The sequence below is a fragment of the Schistocerca piceifrons genome, chromosome 7 (assembly GCF_021461385.2).
Source record: "Schistocerca piceifrons isolate TAMUIC-IGC-003096 chromosome 7, iqSchPice1.1, whole genome shotgun sequence".
Lineage (NCBI taxonomy): Eukaryota > Metazoa > Arthropoda > Insecta > Orthoptera > Acrididae > Schistocerca > Schistocerca piceifrons.
In genome coordinates this window covers 533,173,062-533,196,706 of record NC_060144.1, presented here as the reverse complement: position 1 = coordinate 533,196,706, position 23,645 = coordinate 533,173,062, and positions in this window count along the sequence as shown.

The following is a 23,645-nucleotide window of genomic DNA, read 5'->3' as shown; positions in this document are numbered from 1 at the left end:
CTTACAGAGATTATGTTGTTGTCTGTGACAGAGGAACATAGACTAGTGAACGAACGTACGATTATGAATGATGAAATCGAAGTAATATCGCATGCATCTACCTACTGAGATTCTGTCACCAAAGAAGCCATTGAGATCAGTTTGTGTAGCCACTTAAACCAAGACAGCAACTACACTCTTAGTGGTGGTTGATGCTGCGAGGCAACACAGAAATTAATTGAGCCACTGGCACTCTAAGGAAACCAGCATCATTACCAGTGTTCTTCGGTCATGGAGATCGATATAATCTCCGGCAGCATATAATCAACAACTGAGCAGTTGTGCCGATAAACCGCAACCAGACTCACCGTAAACGTAAGCTCCGAGGATACCACTGATTTCTGTCCCTCTTATTAAAGATATGGTGAAACGCCTGTTAAAATCGAGGTCACCTTATGTTGCACAGCGGCTTGCACATGGCGGATTGTATCACCGACACTGACTGCGATTAAATAAAAGTAATACACACAGCTGATGGAGCTGTTGCTACTACAAACAAATAAAATAAATAAAAATAATACACACAGCTGATGGAGCTGTTGCTACAAACAAATACAACAGTTGCTGTCTCATTACCTATTAGAAGACGCATGTACGGAAATACTGTATGTCTTTTCCTGTCTTCGCAAGCAACACGGGAGCCATACGTAAGAGGTTGTAGTATGTTCCTAGATTCATTTAATATTGGTTCTTGAAACACTGTAAGTAGGCTTTCACCGTATATCACTAGCCTCTAAATCAAAGTTTTTCAGCTTTTCCGTGACGCTATCCCAAGATTTACAAAAATACGTCATAACACGTCCTAGCCTTCTTTGTATAGTTCAGTACCCATATTTTTCCTATTTAGTGAGGGACCTACGCCCTTCAGCATTATTGTAAGAAGGGCTGTACAGTTATTTCTAATAGAGTATGTTCCGAGTATTCTGCCAATGAACCGAAGTTTGCCACATGCTTTCCATACTATGGAGCCTATGTGATCATTCCGTCTCGTATTACCATTAACTGTTATGCACAGTTTTTTTGTATGAGTTGACTGATCCTAATTCTGACTGACTGACAGTCTAATCAAGAGGTGTCACTATTCTATGGTTTGTGAAGCGCAAAGTCTTACGCTGCCGCGTGTTTGCAGCTAGTTGCTAATCCCTATACCACTTTGTAAACTTGTGAATATATTACTGGTGTTTGTGCAGCTTGCTTCACATACTACTTCAATTTAGATAAGTGAACTGTCTGTTAAACAACTGAGTTTATCAATTGCTTACCTTCGCCGCCTGGTCTTTAATGTACAGTACGATCAGCAAAGGTCCCAAACATCCTTCCGTAAGGTACGCCTAAAATTACTTACACATCTGTCGACCACACTCCATACGAGATTAAATACTGTCACTCCCTAAGAAGAAGCTCTCAACACAAATTTCATTTGATATCTGTTATGATAGTATTTAATTTAACAAACGTTTGAATGGTAGGGTGTCAAATACTTTTCGAATATCAAAAAATACTACATCCACCTGATAGCCTTATCCATGGTTTTCAGAATATCATACGAGGAAAGCGTGAGTTGGGTTTGCATTACCGACTCAAATAATCATTCCCCACTCATCATCAGACACAAAAGATAACGCCTTGCTTACGTCGTGGTGCTTCTCTCTCCCTCATCAAGTGTAGCACCTAGTTGGAATTGCTGTCCTAATAACGTTCATAATACGGATGTTATGGGCCTGCACCTTGATTTTTCCTTTTCCACCCAGGAGATTTCCTTCTAAATTTTTTTTGAAGCTGTTATATATAATAGGGAGCCAAATAATTTAGTTTTCTTCTCTGTATCATGATCAATGCCATTTTCTTTTCAATTTCGTTTAGTAGTTTTTCAGTACATTTTCTTTCGGCCCAGGATGTTTTTGTGATTCTACTTCATATACACATATCTATTTCTTCTATTATTTTCTTTTCTTGTATTCTTAGCTTTCTTGTATTCGTAGCTTAAAATGCTCAAAATAAATGTCTTGCTGGTTTTCTTTCTTGTTTTTCTATTAGGGTGGTTGTATACTAATAAATTACTGTTATTTCAGAAGGCTTCTCTCGTCACTGCACTTCTTCTTTTAATAACCGTTATAGTCTTTTGTCGTCTGTTATTATACTTCCCAAGTAGCAAAATTCCTTTACTTGCTCTAGCAATTTATTCGCTATCTTAATTTTTGCACTTACTTGCCTTTTCTATTTACCTATCACTATTATTTTAGTCTTGTTTGTGATTATTTTAGTTTGTGGTTGTCCAAAGCATCAGACAAAATTTTTGGCACGTAGATCATGTCCTTTGCAGAATGTTCAAAAATGGCTCCTGAGCACTATGGGACTTAGCTTCTGAGGTCATCAGTCCCCTAGAACTTAGAACTACTTAAACCTAACCAACCTAATGACATCACACACATCCATGCCCGAGGCAGGATTCGAACCTGCGACCGTAGCGGTCGCGCGGTTCTTTGCAGAATGTGCTAGGACTGTTATATCATCAGCAAATCGAATACAGTGTATTTGTATATCATTGATTTCGTTCCCTTTTCTGCTGCTTTTCATTGCTTTTACTGTAGTTTCTATGAACAAACTAAATAAATGTGGGTGGAGAGGACAGCATTATAGGACACCTCTTATTTCCCTAGCCTCATTATGGGTACCATCGATGTCTCTTTCTGTATCCTGCTTTTTGTATAGGCTGAGAATCTATCTTTTATTTCTCCAGTCTATTCCAATTTTATTCAGCTTTCCAAACAGTATCCTCCAGACCACGCCATTAAAAACCTTCTCTAGGTCAATAAATGCAGCATACGTTTTCCCTCCATTCTTATTTCTTAAGTCATTCGTGGTGCCATCATAATTTTCCTGGTTACTTTTTCTTTGCCGGCAGGAGCGACATAGCGGTTCTAGGCGCTTTAGTCTGGAACAGCGCGACCACTACGGTCGCAGGTTCGAATCCTGCCTCGGGCATGGATGTGTGTGATGACCTTAGGTTAGTTAGGTTTAAGTAGTTCTAAGTTCTAGGGGAATGATGACCTCAGATGTTAAGTCCCATAGTGCTCAGAGCCATTTGAATCATTTGAACCTTTTCCTTTCCTAAATTGAAATTGGTCGTCTAAACGCTGGTTAATCTTTAAGTCTTTCGTTGATAATATCAAGCAAATTTTTGAAGCATGGTTTACTAATGCGCAGTTTCTATAATTTAAACAATAATTAGCCTTCCTCTACTAGGTTCCACATTGGTGTGACTTAAAAAGCAGTATGTAAATCCATTTTCGTTTGAGTATAGTCGGACACACATGTAAGACGACACCTCTGTTGGCTGAAACAGGAGTAGAGATTCCTTCCACTATACGCTTGCGTAGGTTTGGCTAATGGCGGACATCCAACGTCCGTGTCGTAGGAACGAGGAATTTTATCTCGAGGGACAGCAGCATTGTTTGTGTATGTAGCCGTATAGATTTCCGAGCAGGGCGGACAATGGATAAAGTCGAGTTAATGGGCCGTAACGCCGAGAAGAAATCGCCCTTACCCGAGATTAAAGCACGGCGTCCTAAGAAGGAGGTTTGCACGTTAAGTGTAACCCTCCGAGATGTAATAATTTTACAGCGAGTTACAAAAGAGAGAAAAAGAGACGAACGCTTTGTAGGGGGGAAAAAAGAAGGATAAAAAGAGGAGGAATGAAAGAAAGAGCGGAGAGGAGCAGGGAAGGACGTAATGACCCGTGGCCCTTTTAAGATCCATCGATTAAAAACCGTTTTAAAGTGGAATTTGAGCGCGTTGCATGGTGTAATGGAAGGGGCGGTGCGATGCGCCGGCGATACGCCGGGCGTGACATCTGCTCGCTATTGCTGTAATTAGGGGCTACCTATCGCGGTGCCGTATTGTCTCGCAGCCGGCCGTAATGAGTCTGCCGTACGTGACGGAGCGGCCGCGAGCGGACCGGATGCCCCTGCTGATGGTGTCGCTCCGCACGCCGGCCGAAACGTCTGCGCGATCCGTGAGAAGCCGGCGGCAAAGCCGCAGCCAGCGGCTTCGAGCTGGGGGTGGGAAAAACCGACACCTTAAAACCGATACAGGTATTTTAATTCCGAATAACCGGTATTTTTCGGCAGTCTTTGTTCTCGGTTATATATGTGTTTCTCATTTTTTTACTAATAACCGGGTAACAAGTCAAAATATGAGTTAGCCATAGCAGCCGTTCTATAGTTTTTGGTTTTCAAATAAACCTTTTTTAAAAAAGAGTAACCTTTATTTGTATTTCTAATAAACCCTTTTTAAAAAGACGAGTAATATTTATTGGTAAAATTTCTAGTCCTCCGAAATATTGAGTTATCATAGAAAATCGGAAAAGTGATTAATACTGTTTTAATGAAAATACCGATAGAATGGAGCAACAAACATGTGGCATAAGAATTGGTATAGCATTGCTGAGACAGTACTGTCCTGTTGAATGGTACGAGTGTACATGCAATGTATGTGACTTTTGCAATCTGGTGTGCATGCTAGCTTCTCGCTGTTGTCGTCGAGTATTAGTAGTATTAATTGTCTTACAGAATGGTGCCATCCATTGTCTGGAAGTATCAGTGAAGTAGAATGCCCCATTTGTTTTAAAATATTATCAATGGAATGAGTCACAACAAACATGCGGCACCATGCAAGGAAAAAACTTAAAACTTGACTATTCATTTAAAGTTTACAATAGCAATAGAAAGTATGGGATGTGTTGCTTGTGTCTAGTAATATGCCTTTATCTGCTTCTAGCTTCTGAAAATGGACAAATTAAAGTCTGTTTTCACCCTTTTGCACTGACTATTGACGAGTCACAAACAGTGGTACGATCCTGAATTGTGACATGACTTTTGAGAAGAGTTTCAAAAGATTAGAATCGATAATGGTGATATTTTTGTACCACTTTTGCACAAAAGCTGTGAATGTTGGATGGACTAAGTTTTCTTGGCCTATTTAATTTAATAGTTTGATACCATGTGTCTTGAAACTGAAGGAGTAAAAATGTTTTAGTCTTTGTTCGATTTCTACATTTATTACAGGAAGAGCCTAGTTGGAATAAAAAACCGAAAACCGTATTCCAGAAACCAGTTATTTTGACCGGTTTTAACACTCAGGTTAAATTGGCGTTGGGAAAAAAAGATGTAACAGAGAACCAGCTGATTCAACTATAACCGCCATGCCTACTTGGAGTTTCGTACCCCGATGCAGGACCAAGTGAGCCATTGCGAGCTGACAATTAAGTTATCGTTATAGTCCATGGATGTGCAATATTTAATCGAACTCATTTTAAACTGATATATCCAGGTTTATTCACGCACGTGTCAATGTTGCACCCACCTCTTCCCCACAGGCGATCACGCCACAGGAAAGAGCGAAACAGGAGTTCTGATAAAGCAGAGCACAAACACCCTTTACCTATGCGGTTTCGGTCACGTTCATATTTCGTCAAATGGTTTTTAGCGAGAGCAAAAACTGCAGTCGCGCTACACTCCAGAGGGATGCGATCAAGATCAACGGGTTTGCACGGCCACAAAGACCTAAGAGAAGGGTTTAATCGTCCGGGGGTTGATATCAGTGTCAGAGCTCATCAAGATCGCATTCCTGTTTCTCATAGAATTGGAGGCTGTCGTTTTTGACCGCGAAATGTGTTGGGAACAGGCTACAAGCGAAGTTATGGTTTCAGCGACGCACTTTATGCCATCCCCTGAGGCCTTCACGGGTCGATGCTGAGTGGTGGTCCGCCTAAAATGTTTTCCACGGCCACTCGTAGGAAATCCGCATGATTTCAAAGCTGGACTGTGCTGTTCCGACTTCCATTGTGGATGTGTGAAAAGAAGTGATGAAATGTAAGAAGTGGGGTGACGGGCCTCTTATGGTGTGAAACTTCCACGGTGATGTTGGGCAGAACTGTGGTGAAATTTGGTTCCAGTGTAGCACCATCAAGCCATACTACACCTCACATGAACTTCTGAGCTCTGGCCTTTTTCTCGCGTGTGACGATACTTAGCTACTTGAGGAGTCGCCGAACCCAAGGGTGAGGGTACAGAGCGATAAGCTTTTGCATCATTAAGGGGAAGATTGTAGACATCTTTGAGTCAAATTGTAAACTTCTGCGTCGTTTTGGGGGACAATTATGTGGTTTCGCAAAAGAGGCTCTTTAAATGTGTTGCGCCGTGTACTGTAGATTACATGTAGGGATTGCAAAGCACCTTAATATTTAAAAATATGCTAATCAGTAGCAAATCTGCTTACGATAATTTTAACATCAGCTGGAGAAGTAGCAGTCAGTGTTAATGAGTAACACATCCGCGCGTTTGCCTACTGACTTACAACGTCTGCTGTAATTTTACCATTCCTACACACACACACACACACACACACACAGAGAGAGAGAGAGAGAGAGAGAGGTAAATCGCATCACAAGGCCTCATAACCTGAAGTTTGCGTCCACTCAGTAAATAAATGCAGTTTATAAATACAACCAGCACATTTCTCTATTAGCTCATCGGGTAATTACCTTCCAGCGGTTCGTAATTAACAGATCACTCCGAATGAGAGAAAATTATACGGCCGACGACTTTAATGGACGGCAGTCGTGACTGAGCGATACACTCGTTTCCAACTGATGACGCTATGACAGCTTAAATTACCGTTCAAAGTATGTTCTCGAGCAACAAGCACAGCTGGTTGATGACATCCTCTTGATTCGGAGATAAGAGGCGGCAGAATACGTGAAAGTGTACTCCTGAACAGCCTTTATATTTCAGTAACAGATGAGATGTTAACACCGACAGGAAACAATTTCTTCCTATTAGCGGCGACATTTCACTCTACAAATACGAATTTATGCATACTATCTACCATCACATCCTACGCTTATATTTATGTTATCACTCTTTCGATCCTCAGATACCGTCCTGTATCTTCGTCGAATTTTCCATTTACGTGTACCTAACATGTCCAGCATTCCAATAAACTTTTTCCGTGTTCTAGTCTTTGTTCCGACTTAGAGTTTCTTCCTCCTTCTACTTCTTCTAGATCCCAGTTTTTCCTGGATGCAGTAGCAGGTGTCGCACAAAAACCTATATTTTTTCATATTAAAGTGTTCCATAAACTTCTCACCTCGTCTGTTTGTTCCGTTGTATCTTCATTTCACCAGCTTTCTATGTACTTCCATTTTAACCCTTTTTCTATGGCATGTATCTCACACTTTTCCCAACTGTCCATATTTCGGAGATTGCTGCAACAGTTCCAACTCATTTTGTTGTTGACAGAAACTGTTGGGACTCAGAACTGTTACTGCCGTTACCCATCTTGTGTAATCTTCCTTTCTACGCAGAACGTTCCGTTAGCTTCTTCCAGTGTATGTGATCAATATTCGATTTTTGTTAAGCCATTACTCCCTTAACCATAGCTTCGTGTCTGTTCTTAGATGCTAATATTTGTTGCTTATCGGTCAACACATTACATTGAGTAGTTCGAGTACTGTGTGCTCTATGATTCTACAGACTGATATCAGGTTTCCTTCCACTTTAGTTATTCTCTTGAGGTTGTCAGCTCCTCCATAGCTGTCTCGGCAGAAAAGTTGAACACTAATGATGCCGTTTCCTTAATATAAGCTAATTTTTGTAGAATTTGTAATTACTTGTGTGTATAAATATTTTATCACAATTCTCCTCAAAGTTACAAATATTTATGCCTTCCGACGTCAAAAACTTTCTGAGCTCCACGTACATTGTCAAAATATTCCATTATTTTTTTTCTTTTTTCTTCCAAATTCAAACGGTTCAAGTGGCGCTGAGCTCTATGGGACTTAACTGCTGAGGTCATCAGTCCCCTAGCACTTAGAACTACTTAAACCTAATTAACCTAATGACATCACACACACCCATGCCCGAGGTAGGATTCGAACCTGCGACCGTAGCGGTCGCGCAGTTCCAGACTGAAGCCCCTAGAACCGCTCGGCCACTCCTGCCGGCTTTTTTCTTCCATCGCTAACCAAAAGATCTAGGTTGTACCCACTGCAGCTTTACCTTTTGTGTGGTGAAACTTACCTTCATCAGACCCCATAAATCATATTTATGGCCTTCGGTAGTTAACTCAAGCCAGCAGTTGACAAACATAACATGTGGGATTGGCATCCGATAGTTTTCATGTTGGTTCATTCTTTCCTTGCGTCATGCGTCAGAACGTACCCTCCCATACAACTTAACCCCCAATATGTTGTAGCTACCTTTGTACAATGTGGCAAACATTAATTGTTTACTCCTGATTTTCTTCATTTATCTACTTCCAGTGCTTAGCCGGTCATGCTAGACAAACATTGTGATAGCTTCTATTCACTCAGTTTGCATTCATTCTTTAAAAGAACATTTCATAATATAATTCGGAATGGATTTGTCATATTAAAGGTTGTACAGTTATTATTGAGGTTTTACTCTTACGTATCTACCTGTCTTCAATTGTACATTAATTTATTATAGTCTAACACGAAAATTAAAGAAAGCTTGGAAGGTTACAAAACCAGCTTTACTAACATCAGCAGCTCAGACGGCAAGTGAGTACTAAGCAATGTAGTGAAGGTCGAGAGGTGAAAGGCAGTCACAGAGGTTCAGTGTAAATGAAAGAAAAATGAAGATGATATGGAAGGAACAGAAGACGTGGATGAAAATGAGAAGGTCAGTGCAATGTGGCACGACGACTTCGACAGAGATAACTCAACTGGAGTGGACGATATTCCCTCAGAATTACTAAGATCCATGGGAGTACCAATCATGACGAGATGCAAGGTAATTCTACGGTCGAAATACCCTCAGATTCAAGAATAACAATAATACCGACAATAATTTCGAGCAGCTCAACGCTCTGATGCAAGTCTCTCAGTTCGACACCACTTCGGTTACTTGCGTGTCTCTAATCCAGCCCAGTAATAAATTCCACGGGGGAAAGGGATCTTACAGTTTAACGCTCAATCCGAAGCATGCGTCCTTCCTTCTGAATCTTCACATCATTAATAAATGAAGGTCAGTTTAAGGTCAGACCGAATAATTTCCACGGTTCAACCGGTATTATCAGAGGCGTGAACACTGCCTTGCACCCACTGCCGGTTAAGTTCCGAATAAATATACTTTTCATTCCAAATGATTTGTAGAACACACCGGAAAACAAGAATACATTGTAAATGTTAACAAAGGAAAAAATATGTTAAGGTACCTTCCACAGACTGCAAGTGAAATGGCGTCCATGGATACTGAATTAGTCAAAAAATATTAAATATATTTTAATATGAAGTTAATAACGGACTTGTCATAAAATACGTAAGTGTTTGGTGCTCTGCGGAGCCTTTAATAATACTTAGGCTATTGTAGCTATGCGTCTTGAAACAGAAAAATCACTTGTTTACTTTTGTTGCGGATTGATATTCACAGACACTCTGACGATATTGATTATCTATTAGTTGATCTCCGTTGTACACAAATCTGAGTTGTGTTGGAATCACGGGGATATCTGTCCATAATGTTCTGGTGCCCAAACATGTGTGCATATTACGATTTCCAACTGATTCTAGTGATTAACGGCTTGCTTGTCGCTGCGGAAACAACAGTCGCCATCGAACCGCATCACAAGATAAGTCTATTCCAGTGTAATAGATAGCATTAATTGCTTGCGCCTAAGGACGTTTGCGACATTGATCACATTACTGCACTAAATTTGTGAAAAAGGCAGACTGTACACGCTACTTGTATTGTTTGATAATACTCATAACAAATAGGAGTTATTATGTTGTGCTTACATATATGGCAATGGAGTAGAAGGTGTTGGCCACCAATAAGTCATTTAGGTTCCTCTTGAACTGAACTTTATTAACAGATAAGCTATTTACAGCTATAGGATGGTCGTTGAAAATGTGTGTTCCTGAATTATGGACATCTTTCTGGAATGAGGTAAATGACATTAAATTTTTGAAAAGACCATTCTTATTTCTAGTACCGATTCCATAAAATGATCTGCTGTTTTAAACGAAGAAATGTGTTTTAATGACAAATTTCACAAAGAAATAATTACATTGGGAAACAGAAGTTAGTACCACCAGTTCCTTAAACAGGCCTCAGCAGGATGTTCTCGAGTTCACACCGCAAATAATTCGTGTTAAACGTTTTTGGGCTCGCAAAACATTAGCTTGACTTGATAAGTTATCTTGAAAACTGACACCACTTGCATTATACAATAGAAGTAATTTTATATTACCTGTGGCTGAGAAAATCCAATTGTAAATAAAGATTTGATTAGCCTCTTCAGCAGCACTGTTCTGCGCGCCTCCCAGTTGAATTCAGTATCAAGCTGTAATCAGAAAAATTTCACGCATTCTACTTCACCCATTCGCTAGCCGTCACATTTTAAGCATATTAGTGGAAGGGGAAGGGGGGGGTCTCTTGCCAGTTCTTATTTGAATGTAGTGTTTTGTTTGTAAGTTTGGTGATAAAGAATTGGCTAGGAACCACATACACGGTGTCCTAGAAGGAATGATCAGTAATCAAGCATATGACAAGAATGATTATTCGAGGAAAAAAATTTCAGTAAATATGAGCTCTAAAACGGATAAGAGCTGTGAACACATTTTCGTCTTCGTTACTATGGAACAAATCTCTTCTACTACAAGCTCTTTGCTTTCCATACTCTGAAAGGTGGTAATATAGACCAAAACAAGAAAAAATGTTCAGTAAACATGGGCTCTAATGTGCATACTTTAAAAGCTATGAGCACTTGTTCATCCTCGCCACTGTGAATCACATCACGTCTTCTAAACAAGTGCTCATAGCTCCTGAGGTACGCATTTTAGAGCCCACTTTTACAAGACAAATGTTTCTTGTTTTCTTCTATACTACCTCACTGCAAAATATGTAAAGCAAAGGGCTTGCAGTAGAAAAGATTTCTCTCTTATTATCGCAGATGAAGAAGTGCTGATAGTTCTTAAGGTATGCATTTTAGAGCCCATGTATACCAGACGTTGTAACGTTCCTGTCATATCCCCAAATACTGACCATTCCTCCTGGATACCCCGTATTAATTCCATGAAAATTTCTTCAACCTATCATTCTAAGACTGTACTTGATTAGCTATTTATTGCAAAGTTTGTATCATCTGCACATAACAGAAACTTGAATTGGTATTCTTGCCAATGAAGAAGTCATTGATATCACCACCAAAAAGTGAGGGTCTTTAGATGGAACCATATGGTACACCACATGTGATTGGTACCAGTTGGATGATGGCTGGTAGCATAATACATATGCCTTTTCAAATGAAACCCCTTGTTTCTTGATAGCGATATATGATTTGAACCGTTTTGATCATTCCCTGTTGTAATGTTGTTGCTTTAATTTCTTCTGAAAGCGGTGCTGATGTTCAAGACCATAAAAGCGGGTTAAAAGCTGTGAGCTATCTGAGGAAGTTAACCTTGCATTACTGAGCAACTGTTTCACCAGGTATCCAGTCTAGCTTACCAAATTTCCAACCAGACTAACATTAATTATAATCTTTCAATAGTCATACCACAACTGGTGATATATATGTAAAAAAGAGAATTTAAATAAAAAGAAATAAATCAGTTTATATTTGGAAATTTATTTTAACATTGATCATTGAAATTTCAGCGTATTAAACTTGATTCATAACTAAACTGGTGCCTTATTTAGGATTGTGAAAATGTGAGTTTGTAATCTTACAGAACACATCAAATATGGAGCCAAGATTGGGAGACTGCATACAACACTGCATTCATAAAATAACACATGAAGAACTTTGAAACATATGCAAGACGAAATTAACCACTACCAACCGATTCAATTTTCACCCAAAGAAGTTACGTTCGTAGCACAATCCTGTCCGTTATGTAATTACCACACACTGGTATACTAAATTCATACTAACTCTCTGTGAAATCTTCCCAAAAAGAATAGCTGAGGGCTACTTTGATGATTACACCACATGCTTCACGTGGTCAACTTGGTTTACACAAAGAGTGTAACTCCACAATAATTTTGATAGTTAAAATAAATTAGATCGAAAAGCAATTTGTAAAAGAAAAACCTCGAACTGGTTACTAACGTCTTACTATTAACCTGATGGGTGAAACAATTGTATAAGCACGTGGTACTGGTCTCACAAAGTACACCCCACGTGGGTTGAACATAAAGAAAAGTTGCTATATTGAAAAATATTGTCAAGACGAGACGTTATAATCTCACGCACATTCGCATTTAAGATTGATGATCTTAGTTAGAGTTACTGATCAACACGTGGTTCCACTTTACTCACAAAGTAGTGACAAAGCAATTACTGGAAGATATTCTGAACTGTACACTCGAATCACACTGCGTTGCAATTTAAGATGACATTAGATATTTTAGAGCTAAACCTGAAATAAAGGTGATTAAATTTTCAGTTAGGCTGAACTTAAGAAATCCATTATCCTACGGACTTAGCCGGAGACCTTACCACTTCAGACGCTCGCCGTGGACAGACTGCCGTGGTCCCTTCCTGAGGGTGGCTCACAAATACAAATGGAAGGGGCCAGAGGGGCAGCTTCCTGTACCAACATGACAAGGGGCGGACAGGACCATACTAAGAATAGAAACCTCTCTGCTTTTAGAAAGCATAGCTACCTGTTCCGACGTTAGTCCTACTGTTCTCTAGCAGACAGGCTTGTCTGCTACCCTCAAGCATGCAACTAGAAATACATTTGCTCATTCATCCTCTCACACAGAAGGGAAGGGGGATGGTAGTATCTTATCATATACAGTATATAAAAGAAAGTGGATGTAGGTTCCGTATGAGACTGTGTGACATGAATTACATATAAACTGTGTTTTAAAGAGTAGTAGTGTGACAGATCGTTCTTGTTTATGTGTAAAAGTAACACGTTCCACTACTCAGTCTCCTCCCAGATAGTCAGAAACGCCACAGTAAATTTAGAAGAGGAATTTATGCCGTAAATGACAACAGATTTAAGAAATTAACATGAAAGAATCCAGCAGAGACCTTTCATAACCCCAACGCTCCGGGAAAAGACTGTGCAGGGAATTTTCTGGCCATGCTAGGACATTCCCAAGCAGGCTTCTCACACCCTACCCTAACCAAAAGTGTAAAGAAAAGGCAAAAGGTCACCAGCTACTTGCTAAAACACAATAATTTCAACAAATCTTTAAAATCTACCAATTTCAAACAGAAAAAGAATACAATCTGTGAAACCTATTTAAAAGATCGTGTAGACCTAATTCAGTCAGCAAGAAAAAACAATGGTCCCTGTGCCATTAATTTGAAAACAATTTCTGGTTGTTACCCTTATGGAGTTCACCAGTATTTGCTCATTGCAAGAGCCAACTGATCACAGGAAAATTTATGACTGTTTATTAACAAGTAAAATTTATGAAAATAGCAAAGGTGGCACAGCAATTAAAAAAGAACATGAAAATAACATCAGTATTATAAAGCCGAACATTACAATGCACAATCTGTAAAAGCAAAAAAAGTGATAGAAAAAAAAGTTTTACAAAGTGGTTATCACAAAAAAATTCTATATCTTATAAAACTAATAATTTGTAGAATTAAAATAACTTTGCGGCACTAATTTAATCACTCTATTATATTTCAGTTAGTTAGCAAACAATGACCACTAATCGATCACACTCCAATGAGAATCAATAGCTATCTGACTGATAAACGAAGCAATGCCACGTGAATGAATTTACGAAAAAAAATATCACAAATCTAATTCATCACACAAGAACAAACATTGATCAATAAAGTAGCTCTGAAAGTACAATAGCCAACATCTAAAAAAAAAAAAAAAAACAATTTAATAAAACACCTGCAAAATACAAGAGTCAAAGCCTAAAAAAACAATAAATAGAACACCAATAAATCGAACCCCTGCAAAAGACACGAGTCAAAGTTTCTCTGACAGAAACACACGTATACGCATTGAACTAAGAACCGTATAATCACTGTTCACTGACACACTCAGTAGTTCCACTGTTCTGAGGCACAATATAAGGGGAGGGGGGGGGGGGGGTTCGTCGCTGCAGCTGTTAGTAGGTTTTTTTTTTTTGTCCATCTGTTGCGTGCAATCCCACCGTCTCTGCCCTCTCATGAAGTTTCTCTTGGTGACCCGTGTCACGTACATTTCGATTTGGTTCAATGTTTGTGTTGTCAAATTCGCGCAGTATCCTCGTTTGACACGGCAGGTTGATATTCCTGGGCAAGGATGACACTTAATGACTCTTCTTTGTGCCGCCCTTAGCTACCAAAGAACATCGAACTATGATTTACTGTCGCTTGACAGTGGGCATCCGCCAGGAAATGTTGATAGGCGTCGTTGAAGTCTGCCAGTTTCTCTGGACAGTAATAGTCAAAAGGCTCCACGCCCCTTGTGTTGTTACATTCTTGAGTTATCCTCAATTGGCTCGCCAGTTTGATATTCATGGGCAAGGATGACACTTAGTGGCTCTTCTTTGTGCCACCTTTAGCGACCAGAGAACATCGAACCATTATTTACTGTCGCTTGACAGTGGGCATCCGTCAGGAAATGTCGATAGGCGTCGTTGAAGTCTGACAATTTCTCTGGACAGTACGTGTCAAAAGGCTCCACGCCCCTTGTGTTGTTACATTCTTGAGTTACTCTCAATTGGCTCGCCAGTTTGATATTCCTGGGCAAGGATGACACTTACTGGCTCTTCTTTGTGCCACCCTTAGCCACCAGAGAACATCGAACCATGATTTACTGTCGCTTGACAGTGGGCATCCGTCAGGAAATGTTGATAGGTGTCGTTGAAGTCTGCCAATTTCTCTGGACAGTACGTGTCAAAAGGCTCCACGCCCCTTTATCCCCTGTCTTCCGTCGTTTCACCACGGCCGTCTCGTCACGGTCTCGTGCGTGTGGTGCGTTGCCAGCAGATGGATTTCCGCGTGGTGGACCGCTCGGCCATCTCAGGTCATCGCCTCCACGAAGTGTCGCACTGGTGCAGCCGGCCATTAGCTCCGGGCGCAAGGGAAAGTGTTTGTCCCGTACCCTTCTTTTGTTGTGACCGCGCTCTCGAAGTGGCCCGGTTGACAGTGTGTCCTGCTGGGAAACCCGCCAGTTTACAACTAGCCCTCCTCCTCGCTGCTCCCGCTGTCACGTAAGAGTTTAGCCAGTTAGCTTTCACGTTCTCAACTGCATTCACAGAAATTGTTCATCATAGTTATGTGATTAGAAAATGTCATACATAATACCCCTTTGTATTGTCTTTCACAATTTTTAGGAACAAAAGTGAGACATAATTTTTTTTATAAAAAAAGTTAGAGGAATCAACAATATCAAATTAAAAGTTAAATGACTTGACAATATAAAAAATAAAAGTGAAATGACTTGACAGTATAAAAATAAAAATTAAATGAACTGACAATATAATATCTAAATCCACATCACTAATGTGGTTCACTTGCGTTTTAATAAATCAAATGCTACTCATTAATTCACTAAAATGAATAGGATTACGCCTTGTGGCAGTATAGGTCAGGACAGCATAGGGTTCACATGTTATTTACACACACACACATGCACACCTGTTGTCTATACTACAAACTAACTACCCATTAACACGTATTACTCAAAATTCTACTTCAATCCACTACTAGTTAATCCAACAAGCTACTTCAATGCTACTCCAACACAGTGTTTATACCACTACAACATTGTTCTAATTCGTCCACTTCCTGACGCTCGCGGCATATGTCTTGTCACATGATAAATATGGAGAAACTTTCCTTAAACACACACAGTAAAAAGAACAATGGTTATTTACACGACAAAACATTTATACCAGTTGACACACCTGATAAGAGACTCGTAATTATACATTTATCATACTCATATGTTTACACATAAAACAGTAAGACAATTTCATCTAAAATTACGTTATCACAAGAATTAATCACACAGTTGACTCTGAGAAGGGTAAAAATATTTTCATTATACGGGTTATACTACGTTTTCTTACCCATTTCGTTCCTTCTTTAAGTTACCTTTAGCTTCCAAATCAGTTATTTCACCTGTGGTGGTCATTCTGGATTCATTTCTCATGAATGGCAAAATTGTGGACACCTCCATTCTGTAAAACAGTTTCATCTTAACATATTGAACTTACAACAGACACAAAAGATCCGAATCCTCCTGTAGTTTAAATGACAAATGTTTTGCTTCATCCTTGTTACATTAAACCAAGCTTCCCTTCGGTTCCATAATCAAAATTATTTAATCTTCCTCTACCTTCAAGAGGGAAATTTCCTCAGTACAAATCATATAGGCTGCAGTGCATCCCGCACCAGCGAAAACAGTAAGCTTTAATGCTCACAGCATCAGCAAAACACATAAACGTCGCTTTTCTAGGACAAGTATAAACGCAGAATAATTTTTCAGGCTCTGGCTCAACATCAATCAAGACTACAGAAACGATTCATATTTTTGTTCCATTCTCCATTAGCTGAAAAACTGCTCATATTTGACTGCCACAATAATATTTCAGGGCCACGTAAATTACACAAACCACAATTCTTCTTTCACCTTGAAGGGAATCAATATACTGACGAAATCCACAGACAGCACTTTACATACTCAGCTATAAAGAACAAAAAAGACATATATCATCAATATTAACATATCATCGCATATTGGGAAGCCAATGGTTAAACAATCGTATTATTGCATCCTGTTTTCAAGATTCTAAACTTACTCATTCCTTTCTCAGAGTTCCCCTATCTTAAAATATTCATACAGCATGCATACTATAGTAAGAGATCCTCATTTATACTGACAGATATAGAATAGTAATAGATAGATAGTAGCACTGAAAGCAGAAAATCGGAAACACAGCTACTAACAGCTGGGGACCTGGGTTTGCCAGACCCATAATACCCACAGATCGGATATTCCCCTGAGTTTTGCATTAATTCAACACGGATCTTGCTTCTCTCAGGAGCGATTCTTTTCAGTTTACACAAAAAACCATAAACAGCATTTCACTCGTTCACAAAGAAACCTTTTATCTTCACATTTGACCCATCCTAAATCCTAATTGCACAAGGAAAGATAAAAAACCGCAAACATCACTTCAATCAATCACCTAGAAACATCTTTATCATTATTTTTACCAACATATTCTTCAAAATGCATATGTCACAAATTTAAACTAATCAATTCTTTCTCCTCACCGTCCTCTCTACTCCGCACTGTCCACTGTATATACCCTATGTGCTCATTTGCCATGTCGCTCATTTGTTCCGATTGGGCGCCTTCTGCGCTGATCATTTGTCATTGCCGGTTTTGTTCATTTCCATTTGCTGGATTATGTCTAGGGTTGGCCGGCCGAATTTCAACATCATGAGGTGCTCCGCCTACAGTCCTATTCCCACCGTGTTCGCCATAGTATCGATTCTGGTTGCCGTAACTGTTGCGTTCACGATCGTGTCCACGTCCTCGATCATTTCCGTTGTTCCACCTGTGTTCGCGACTGTTACCCCAGTTTCTATACTGCCGGTCCCGATTATTGTTCCGTTCGCTTCGCGACGACCAGTCACGCCGTTGATTAGTACTACGGCCACGACTGCGATCGCACTGCTGTGCCCCGTAATAACTTTGTGCCTGATTAGGCGGGCATTCTCCTGTATTGTATTCCAACTCTTGTAGAAGTGTCTTAAACGTTTCCACGTCTTCTTTGCATCGTCCCGCAAGAATGACGTGGCGCAAGTGCATCGGGAATTTGGTGATGCATATCCTAATTAGTTCCGCAGGCCCGTATGGGTCGTATAAAAATTGATTTGCCTGCAGCATGTGGTCGAATAGGCATGCTGGGCTGCCGAAACCAGACTGGCTCAAATTTGGCAGCATAACTATGCCATGCTTGACCCTATCTTGTGCCGCTTCCGACAAATAGGCGGACAGAAAGGCTTGTCGAAACTCCCAAGTGGACTTGCAGTGACACAGTGCCGACCTCATGTGAATCGCCAGTTCGCCTTCCAAATAGCCACACATATATTCTATCTTATGTGAACTTGCCCAGTCGGGGGGAAGACAAAACTCAAATTGCTCGAGCCATGCTGGTGGATGTATTCCTTTTTGTGAATTTCGAAATATCGCAAACTTTCTCACCGTAAGGAAATGTTTGAAATCAAATCCCCGCATTTCCTCCCGGCGAGGCCCTTGAATGTTCCTATTTTTCTCATGTCTGTCCCTCAAAATACATTCTTCCCTGTCATCAAAATCTCCCTTGTGGCCGGAGTCCCTCTCTGCACTGTTCGTATGGCTATTTTTAGTGCTATTGGCGAGTTCGGAATCACACGCCATGCGGTTTTCCAGATGCGCCACGCGTTCTTGTAATTCGCCTGTTACAGCTTTGTGCCTCCTGTTCACTTCGAACTGTCCCTTCTAAAATCTAAGAAGCGAACGCACTTCTTCGGTCTCTGCGACCGCTACCGGTGTAGTATTGTTCTCGCTTTCCGTCACGTTCATCGTGCCTACGATGTCCGCTAATGCCGCAATCTTATCATGTATTTGTCTGTTGTCCTCCGCCCCAGTCTGCTTCAATTGTTCTACTTGCTGTTCGAGTGCGTGAATCGCTTGACTGTTGTCCGCTACTGTGTTGCTAACGAACGTGGGACAATGCGTTTCCGCCTCCTGGACCCTCAAGAGTACCTGCTGGCGTTCCCTTTGGCATTCTTCTCTCAGCGCTTGGAAATTCCTAAGTAGCTGTTCTTCGCGCTCTTTCGATTCTGCATTGCGACTCCGCTTGCCCTATTCTAAGGCTTGCAGACGATCATCGATTTGTTCAAATGTACGGTCTAATTCTTTCATAACATCACTTTTTATTACACTTGCCAGATTGTTTATTCTTTGTGAGATATCATCGGACACTCTCTGCAGCGACTTGTCGACTTTATTTGTCTGCTGGATTAGTTTTTCGTCTATTTCTTCGCCTAGCTCACGGATCCATTTTTCAGATTTCTGCGTCATTTGTTCGCTTAGCTCACGGATCGATTTTTCAGATTTCAGCGTCATTTGTTCGCCTAGCTCGTGGATAGATTTTTCGGATGATTCTTTTTGCACTCGGAACGATTTTTCTGATTTCTCTGCGTTTTCTTTATTTTGTTGCAATAAGGCTTTCATGAGTTCTGCCAAATCAATTTGGTTAGTTGGAGGCAAATTAAATTCTGGCTCTGATGTGAGCCCGTTCGTCCTGTTTAGCATTTCCTCTGAAGTATTCCCCAATGCATTTTAGGAACCGTCTGACGCGTTAATATTCGAAATCAAATTACCCCCTTGGTCCATGTTGCTTAAGTTGTTGGACTGCCTACTTTTAACTTGGTTACGTGTCTGCATTAGTTCAATTTATACCCAGTACGCAACACACTAATCAGAATAAACGCATCCCCCAAAAATTACGACAGTCACACGAAAGGTACCCAACCTAGTACGCACTTTTTCACGCGCAAAACAAATTTATATCTTTGATCGAAGTAAGTGCAATTTACAAGAGAGAAAAAAAACCCATACATATAAAACAAACAAATATAGAAAACAAAACAAGACAAACAACACAACGCCGCTCAACAACGCCGTGAATCTTTTGAAAGTCTGCTCAGAAACAACGCAGAAGTTTCCAGAATGAGATTTTCACTCTGCAGCGGAGTGTGCTGTGGCTAAGCCATGTCTCCGCAATATCCTTTCTTTCAGGAGTGCTTGTTCTGCTAGGTTCGCAGGAGAGCTTCTGTAAAGTTTGGAAAATAGGAGATGGGGTACTGGCAGAAGTAAAGCTGTGAGTACCGGGCGTGAGTCATGCTTTGGTAGCTCAGTTGGTAGAGCATTTGCCCGTGAAAGGCAAAGGTCCCGAGTTCGAGTCTCGGTCGGGCACACAGTTTTAATATGCCAGAAAGTTTCAACACAGAAGTTGTTTGAGCGCTGTAGGGAAAAATTTAAGATTATACAGCGCTCGCAATCTAACATTTCAGAGAGTCCAGAGTCTAGCGGAATCACAGAACAGGGTCGCCATGTGTACTGTTGTTGCTTTAATTTCTTCTGAAGGCGGTGCTGATGTTCAATACCATAAAAGCGGGTTAAAAGCTGTTAGCTATCTGAGGAAGTTAACCTTGCATTACTGAGCAACTGTTTCACCAGGTATCCAGTGTAGCTTACCAAATTCCCAACCAGACTAACATTAATTATAATCTTTTAATAGTCATACGACGACCGGTGATATATTAAAGAGAATTTAAATACAAAGAAATAAATCAGTTTTTATTTGGAAATTTATTTTAACATTGATCATTGAAATTTCAGCATATTAAACTTGATTTATAATTAAACTGGTGCCTTATTTAGGATTGTGAAAATGTGAGTTTGTAATCTTACAGAACACATCAAATATGGAACCAAGATTGGGAGACTGCATACAACACTGCATTCATAAAATAACACATGAAGAACATTGAAACATATGCAAGACGAAATTAACCACTACCAACCGATTCAATTTTCACCCAAAGAAGTTACGTTCGTAGCACAATCCTGTCCGTCATGTAATTGCCACACACTGGTATACTAAATTCATACTAAGTCTCTGTGAAATCTTCCCAAAAAGAATAGCTGAGGGCTACTTTGATGATTACACCACATGCTTCACGTGGTCAACTTGGTTTACACAAAGAGTGTAACTCTACAATAATTTTGATAGTTAAAATAAATTAGATCGAAAAGCAATTTATAAAAAAAAAACTTCGAACTGGTTACTAACGTCTTACTATTAACCTGATGGGTGAAACAATTGTATAAGCACGTGGTACTGGTCTCACAAAGTACACCCCACGTGGGTTTAACATAAAGAAAAGTTGCTATATTGAAAAATATTGTCAAGACGAGACATTATAATCTCACGCACGTTCGCACTTAAGATTGATGATCTTAGTTAGAGTTACTGATCAACACGTGGTTCCACTTTACTCACAAATTAGTGACATAGCAACTACTGGAAGATATTTTGAACTGTACACTCGAATCACACTGCGTTGCAATTTAAAATAACATTAGATATTTTAGAGCTAAACCTGAAATAAAGGTGATTAAATTTTCAGTTAGGCTGAACTTAAGAAATCCATTGTCCTGCAGACTTAGTAGACATGCGCTTAGCCGGAGATCTTACCACTTCAGACGCTCGCCGTGGACAGACTGCCGTGGTCCCTTCCTGAGGGTGGCTCACAAATACAAACGGAAGCGGCCAGAGGGGCAGCTTCCTATACCAACATGACAAGGGATGGACAGGACCATACTAAGAATAGAAACCTCTCTGCTTTTAGAAAGCGTATCTACCTGTTCCGACGTTGGTCCTACTGTTCTCTAGCAGACAGGGTTGTCTGCTACCCTCAAGCGTGCAACTAGAAATACATTTGCTCATTCATCCTCTCACACAGAAGGAAAGGGGGATGACAGTATCTTATCATATACAGTACATAAAAGAAAGCGGATGTAGGTTCCGTATGAGACTGTGTGACATGAATTACATATAAACTGTGTTTTAAAGTGTAGTAATGTGACAGATCTTTCTTGTTTATGTGTAAAAGTAACACGTTCCACTACTCAGTCTCCTCCCAGATAGTCAGAAACGCCACAGTAAATTTAGAAGAGGAATTTATGCCGTAAATGACAACAGATTTAAGAAATTAACATGAAAGAATCCAGCAGAGACCTTTCACTGTCACACCGTAATATTGTAATTTACTTAAAACGATATTGTGATTCACACAGTCACATGAGTTCGACAGATTACAGAATACACCAGCAGCCTGTAATTTATTGTCTGATGAATTAAGTATACTCTCACTGTATGTATAGGCAGCTTTCTCAATATTGGAACACTTTAGAAAGCCGAATTGTGACTTTGACAATATATTACTGTTTTCTATATTTTGTAGTAAGTCTTGTAATGAGCTGCAGTATCAACATCAGACCTATTTATGACTGAGATACAGTTTCCAGTTTTCTTGGGCGATATCTTTATTCCTTCAGTAATCCATTGCTCTTTTTTGGACTTTTGTCTAATCTGGGTTAGTTTTTGGTGGAAAGAAGGCAAGGAGTTTATTAATAAAAGTATTGTATTGTCTTTCATGTCAAAAACCCTGTATACATCACTCAGGCTCATTTCTTTGTGGATTTTTGTAACATAGACAGCTTTGGTTTTACTGATTACACTCTTCAGTTCAGATCAGTTGATTTTATAGCTTTAAGAGTACTAACATTTAGCAAAATTAACTGCATGACGTTGTCTGAGAGAGCATTAACTATTGATTTAGTAATATAATTTGGTTCACTGGGCCTTTCTATAAAGATGTTGTCAATGGTTCTGGAGCATTTACTCGTAGCTACCCACTAGGGTAGCTTACATCAGAAATTAAATTGACTGGTAATGTACCTGACTGCACTTAAATCTTTGTGGAAGCATTTTTTTTAGAACATCTTCATTAAAATTACTAACAACCATTATTTTTCTGTTTTTTGACGTCAAATGGTCCAATAGAACTTCAAGGCGATTAATGAGCAGATTAAAATTACCTACATGTGCTTAGTATACACTGGCTATTATAAGAGATATACTTTGAAACTAGCCTTTTCCCTGCAGTTTTGCTCATGTACATATTCACCACACATATTGTATAGTTCTCCTCTCCCCCCTCGTTCTCCTAATCATACTCCCATCTCTAAATTCCTAAACTTCGTAATAAAAAATAAATTCAGTAACCTGGAAAAATTTGGACGACAGCAGTGCTGCGTCACGGCCCTGTAAGATCATTCTGAATAAAAAGCAAAAATTCTCGCCTCAATAAAGTCGGCAACTATCTGCTCTTACAATAGCTCTTTTCCGGCACAGCTCTGTGCACTGCTGGCCTATACATTTGTTATTTATGAAAGGAAGCAAATGATTTTTCTTTTGCAACAATCGGAATGATCATACATTAAAAAAAATATTAAGTTCTTTAAATTGAAATGAATGCTTGTTAGAAATTAGACAAAGATTATTATTAGGACATTTTTAAAAGATTTACATGTGTGTTTACATAATATTACTAGATATGCGCGAGGCTGCTTTTTTACCTTATACAATAATACTCAGGCTCCGAAATCGCTGCACCGCGACCGGGCCAGCCAACATGATACACCAGACAGGACTGACAAGCGCGGACAGGCGACTGCTCGCTAGCAACAACTTACTGCTACTGCTACACAGTTCGTACTGCAGTCAACACTCCTCTTTGGTCTATCACAGGCAGCACATACCTCTTACATAACCCTCCTCTGGGTGGGTGGGGGGGGGGGGGGGGCAAAAATTTGGCAGCGATGGTGAGTCAATTGGACTTGCCATGAGCAATAAATTTTTCTATAATCTACTTAATTAACTAAGTTTACAGTCACAGAGTGTATACATATATATAATTACAGAACATAAAATGAAATAGAGTGCACATGCACTGAGTACAGAACATATCAAGCAATGACA